Raw genomic sequence first — 5,978 nt, forward strand, 5'->3', positions numbered from 1 at the left:
GTATGTTCCCTTTTCTGAACCCAACCTGATGCCGTCAATCAAAAGAAACTATCACTGAAGTGCGTAGTCCTGAGTCCTCAGCAGAGTACAGAGTATACCTGGAGAGACAAAGGAGGTCACAGACAGCACACTGGCCCAAATACATGAAGAGCTGAAGGAAAACAGACTTTCATGAAGACCAGAGTTTTTACATATTCCCTTTCCAATTACTTCTTTGCTCTCTATTTCAGGATTTTTATCTCTAATTCTAGATACTGTGTCCCTTTTTGTTCTGAGTTGTTAGAATAGTTTTGCATTATTTTAGATAATCCAAGAGTTAACTAAAGAGATGTTGATTTAAAAAATCATTTACACTAATACACTTTGAATTCAAATCTAGTATGTTTGCACTGAGGTTGACATGGGAAAAACGAAACAAACCTTGTAATCACCACACATATTACCTGCTTGTACTCCTAGATTTCTCACACAATTTTATAGAATTAATTATACAAGGTCCAAAGTGGTGTGAAGAAACAATTGACATGTTAAAAGTATCCTTCCTATTAGAATATTCACAGATATTGAAGAAAACATTGCACTTTCTAAAGCTTTGATGTAAGTTGTAATTTAAACACATGAACATAATAATGTCTGGTGAGATTATCAAACTTTATAAATAATACCTAAATTATCAGGAAAAATTACCTATGTCCTTTATATTTGTTTGTTCATCATAGTTATACAAAGTAGCTGTGTTCAATTTGACAGATTCGTAAAAGCATATAACATAGTTTAATCCATTGCAATCCCCAGTACTTCCTCTTTCCTGCTTTATATTACTGTATTGCAAAAGAAATAAGTGATTATTCATGATAAAATTGTTTTAACCTTGGAGATATTCAAGCAAAGATATGCCTAAAATGCCTTCAAAGTTTGCAGTTAGCCTGATAGCTCACAGAAAAATTCACATTGTTTGTTTAAAAGCTGTAGTTGATTTGATGATTACATATCCATATTCCTCAAAAGACAAAAAATATTTTGTTAATTTAGCTTTAATTTATTATCTATTTATTATTATTATTATTATTTATTTTATTTAACATCTAATTATTATTGTCTCATCAGAAATTCAACAAATGTAGACTCAATTAATCAAGGAGCTTCAGATTGGCATATGAGCATTGCTGACATCTAGTGGTCAAACTAAATACATTTCTTGAACAAATAAATGAGGGTCCTTTACATGAGCAATCTAGTGAACTTAAAAGGTAACTGCTATTGGTCCATCTGATATTTAATCTCGTTTTGAACACCAATAAATTCTATTTCAAATAAGTAACAAGAATGATGTTCATTTCAATAAGAGTATGGATCTGTTTTCAAACACACTGCTACTCTAGCCACATGTATTCTTTCACTTGTTAGAAAAATTATGTGAAATGTATATTGTCATTTTTATGACTCCTGGGTGTCTCTGACTTCCAAGTGTTAACTTCAAAGACAAGGTTATTAAAAATTACAAAAATTATCAGTGTTTGTTTATCAATAAATGCCTAATAGTTTCTGGGAACTTTGCAAGAACTACATTATTATATCATTACAGAAATCCTACATGTTGACATAATATTTTCTCATTTTCCATGTGAGAAAACCAAAACTAGGACTTAGAATGACACATGAAGTAGATCAAAATCGTAGAACAAATGAAGTGGATCAGAAGTCATGTTTTTAATCTGTACACTAAACTTATTCCCTTTATATAAATATATATTTATTTTTGTGTTTCTTTAAATTAATAACATATAGAGAGGTAGAGTCACTAAATGCTCATGGAAATCATGTAATATAATTCTTACAGGTTTGGAAACAAGTTAGAATCATATCTCTGCCACTTATGCATATTTCTGAGTCGACTTTCAGGAGTTTCTGGGTTTTCCTACAGTGCTCTGTTTTTGCCTGTGCTGCCTCTCTGCCAAAAGCAACTGTTCATTGAGTGACACAATGGGATTTAAGGTGTGGTGTGAGGCCACTATTCCTTTGGCTGACTAGACTTATGGGGCCTGTTCAGGAAAGAGCACTCACTAGAGGTTGCACAGATAGCAAGTGACTGGGAACCAGAAGTCTCTGACTAGAAAACAGAGCTCTATCCTCGGGGATATGAAAACCCTCTATCCTAGGTCCAGAGACACCACCTGCTTGTGGAGGCTTTTCCCAGGGGACTAGAGTAGCTGTCAAATTTCTTGGCCCTGGCTTGTGAGAACTCAGTCACATTTAGTTTCGGCAAATGAAAAATTTCTAGTAAACTTGAAATGACATTTATTAAATAAGATGTTATATATGTGAAAGTTATTTTGTAAGCAGCTAATGAAGCCTGGGGCCATAGTTTGCAATCCCAGAAGATGAAGATTTCACTTGCTTCTGTAATGAATTTGATTTAAAAAGAAAAAAAAAAACTATTTCAACATCCAACAGAGGAGAAAGGCTACCTTAGACATTAAGCCTAGAAATATTTTTTTCATTGATAAGAGAATTACTAGAAATTTTTCATTTGCCAAGTTTAATTATGAAAAGATTACTGAGGTTATTGGGAGTTAATTCACTGTGACAGTGTTAGTGGGCAAATTCAAATTCTGACACCAAAGCTAGTTCAAAACCTTAAGGAAACAATACAATTTTCCAATGCTAATATATTTTTTTCTTTTTAATTATTTAATAGGTTCCTACTTGTATACATAACATTAGAATTTATTTTGACAGAATTATAAATGCATGGAGTACAGTTTGCTCCAATTCAGTGGCCAGTACTTACCCTTGCCCTTTGCCTCCTTCCTCCCCTGTTCCCTACTGATCTTTCCATTTATCTACATTCTTTTTATTAGTATCTTGTGGCATAATGGTAAAATTCACTGTAATATATTCATATGGGTATATTGAAAAGTTAGGTCAGATTCATTCCATTCTTTTTCACTTACCCCTACTATCCAATCTCCATCTCAATTTCCTTTTTCCAAAGCTAATATTTTTAGAAAATATAGTTCTTGTAATAAGTATAACCTAAAGGTTGAAAAGAACAACCATTTGATTGAATGTAGCATATTACAGAAGAGGAGATGAATTTAAAGTCATAGAGAGCTGTGAAAGTATAAAATGAAATTTAAACCTTGCTACTTTTGCTGGTTTTTACCATTGTGTTTCTAATGCAGCCAAATTTAGATATTCCTTCTTCTTTCTTATTTTTTGATAAGGAAAAATTATTTAGCTCTAGAATTTAAGTTTTTTTCTCCTAAGTGCAGCTTCTTCATTGATATAACTAATATTATTAGGATGTATAACCTCTATTTTAATTTAATCTTTATAATTAGCATAGAGAAATTAAACATGTGGTTGGTCTTTCTAGAAGCGTTAGATTGGAGAAAGTATGAAGACTGAAAAACCACATAAAACAATGTGGAAATAGCTCAGAAGAACAAAGTTGGTCAGATGTTTCATATCAGTAAAAATAAAAATAGGTAGAAAAATAAAAAGTTGAACATGGATATAAATAGAACTTTCCAAAATTGAGCCAATGGGACATATTAACTATACATGGAACTTCTCAAGATATGTCACTGCTTAGATACAACTAGCCCAGTCTCTATCTGAATCCCACCTATAACCCTATCACAGAGCATACATTGTCGAGTTTCTAATAATGTCCTACCTAGACTCATGCACACCTAAGCACCACATCATTTTACAGCTTGCCTCCATGCCATAGGGGAAATTACAACATAAGTAGAACACAAGGCACCAGACATCTTCAAGTATTATAATAAACTAGCCTGCAGCCAACTTAGACATATTATTTCCCATCACTATATCAGAAACTAGCTACAGAATTAATACAAACTAGACTGTTCTCAGGTTTAGGCAAGTATTTAGCCTTGGTCTTGCTCTAACTTTTAAAAAGACAGAGACATTGCCACTGCCACTTCCCTGGTACTATGAAGGGATTGTCCATTTGCATAACATGGCATAAAAAAACAATAAATTATAAAAGGCTCTGAAAACTATCTGGGTGAATCCAGTGTTTTCTGTTCAGCTAAGGAATGTAATGTGGTGAAGGACACAATTTTTTAGTTCTAGGAAGGAGCATTGTTTTCTTGAAATTTGATAATAACCCCCAGTTGCATCTAAATGTTGTAATTCCATCCCAAGTTCAGATCTAAGTATCAGTTATACAATCCTCCACTTTTTCTGGATTTTCTCCAAGATTCTCAGTGTGGTGAGCCGCTTCTGCCGTTTATGCAAATTATGGTCACCATTACATGATGGCGCTGGCTCCGCTGTGGTCTGTGACAAACAACTCCTTGTTTGGGAGAGTTGGCGCATGACTTTTCATCACTCTATGAGAAAGCTCCACGTGGCTGCTTTGCATTGGGGCTTGAGATGCTTTATTAAGGCTGGGAGGGGCATCCGAGGGGATTCAGAGATGAAGAACTATCAGGGGCCTGAATAAAGTTGTTGAAAGAAGATTCTTGGGTTGCGTCTTTCTTGCGGGCAAGAAGTCGCGCGACAACGCAACATCTCAGGAATACTTTGCAAGAAAATATCATTGCTCAAACCACCAGACAGGTTGGGTTATCATCTCCCCCTCAATCACAGTATCACAATCTGATGATATTTTACACACACACACACACACACAATCTCAGTTATTCTTCACATCCTCATTAGTAATTATAAATAACAGTATTTGCTAATTTAATGTTATATGCAATGTCTTCCTTAGAGACTGAAGGGACAAAAGAGATGGAAAGTTCAGGATTGTTGTTATATTTACAAAATTTACACATGGATTTTCTATGGATGAGGCAAATATTTCAAAGCAAATGTATATGTTAACTGTCCCTGATATTCCCTCTCTAGGTCTCCTCTGCTGTGTTATGGAATTAAAGAATAGGCATCCCATTTCTCCAAGAAATAGGCAACATGCTATGAAAGAAGTCAGGGTCTGTCACTGGAAGCAAGAAAACTTCTGTCAGAAATATGTCTACAACCAATTCCCACCAACATGCTTCAGATCAACAGCACACAGTTCCACCCTTCCTCCTTTCTTCTGATAGGTATCCTGGGGTTGGAAGATGTGCACATGTGGATCGGCTTTCCTTTCTTTGCAGTATATCTGATAGCCCTGCTGGGCAACATCATTCTCTTGTTTGTGATTCAGACTGAATGCAGCCACCATCAACCAATTGTTTTACTTTCTGGCCATGTTGGCCTGCACTGATCTGGGATTGTCCACAGCCACCATCCCCAAGATGCTAGGCATTTTCTGGTTCAATCTCAGAGAGATTGTGTTTGGTGCCTGCATCACACAGATGTACACCATCCACATATGCACTGGCCTGGAATCTGTGGTGCTGACAGTCATGGCCATAGATCGCTATATTGCCATCTGCAACCTCCTAAGATACACCATGATCCTCACCAACAAGGTGATAGCCATTCTGGGCATAGTCATCATAGTTAGGAATTTGATGTTTGTGACTCCTTTCATCTTTCTTACCCTGAGATTGCCTTTCTGTGGTTTCCGGATTATCCCCCATACCTACTGTGAACACATGGGTTTGGCAAAGTTAGCTTGTGCCAGTATTAGGGTCGATGTTATTTATGGCTTCATTGCGTTCTCAGTGGGGTTCATTGACCTTTCAGTGATTGGATTTTCCTATATTCAAATTCTCCAAGCAGTCTTCCATCTCCCATCCTGGGATACCCGGATGAAGGCACTCAGCACCTGTGGCTCCCATGTCTGTGTCATGTTGACCTTCTTCCTGCCAGCCCTCTTTTCCTTCATGACGTATCACTTTGGCCACAGTATCCCTCACTATATCCACATACTTTTGTAAAATCTGTATGTGGTTGTTCCCCCTGCCCTTAACCCTGTTATCTATGGGGTCAGGACAAAACAGATACGGGAGCGAGTACTAATGATGCTTCATCCTAAAAGCCATTGA

At 36.1% G+C, this 5,978-nt stretch overlaps 1 pseudogene; it reads left to right on the plus strand.

Moving 5' to 3' along the window:
• The first annotated feature begins 5,035 nt into the window (after positions 1-5,035).
• Positions 5,036-5,978, plus strand: LOC107157603 (annotated as a pseudogene).

The sequence above is a fragment of the Marmota marmota genome, unplaced genomic scaffold, assembly GCF_001458135.2.
Source record: "Marmota marmota marmota unplaced genomic scaffold, marMar, whole genome shotgun sequence".
In the NCBI taxonomy this organism is placed as follows: Eukaryota; Metazoa; Chordata; class Mammalia; order Rodentia; family Sciuridae; genus Marmota; species Marmota marmota.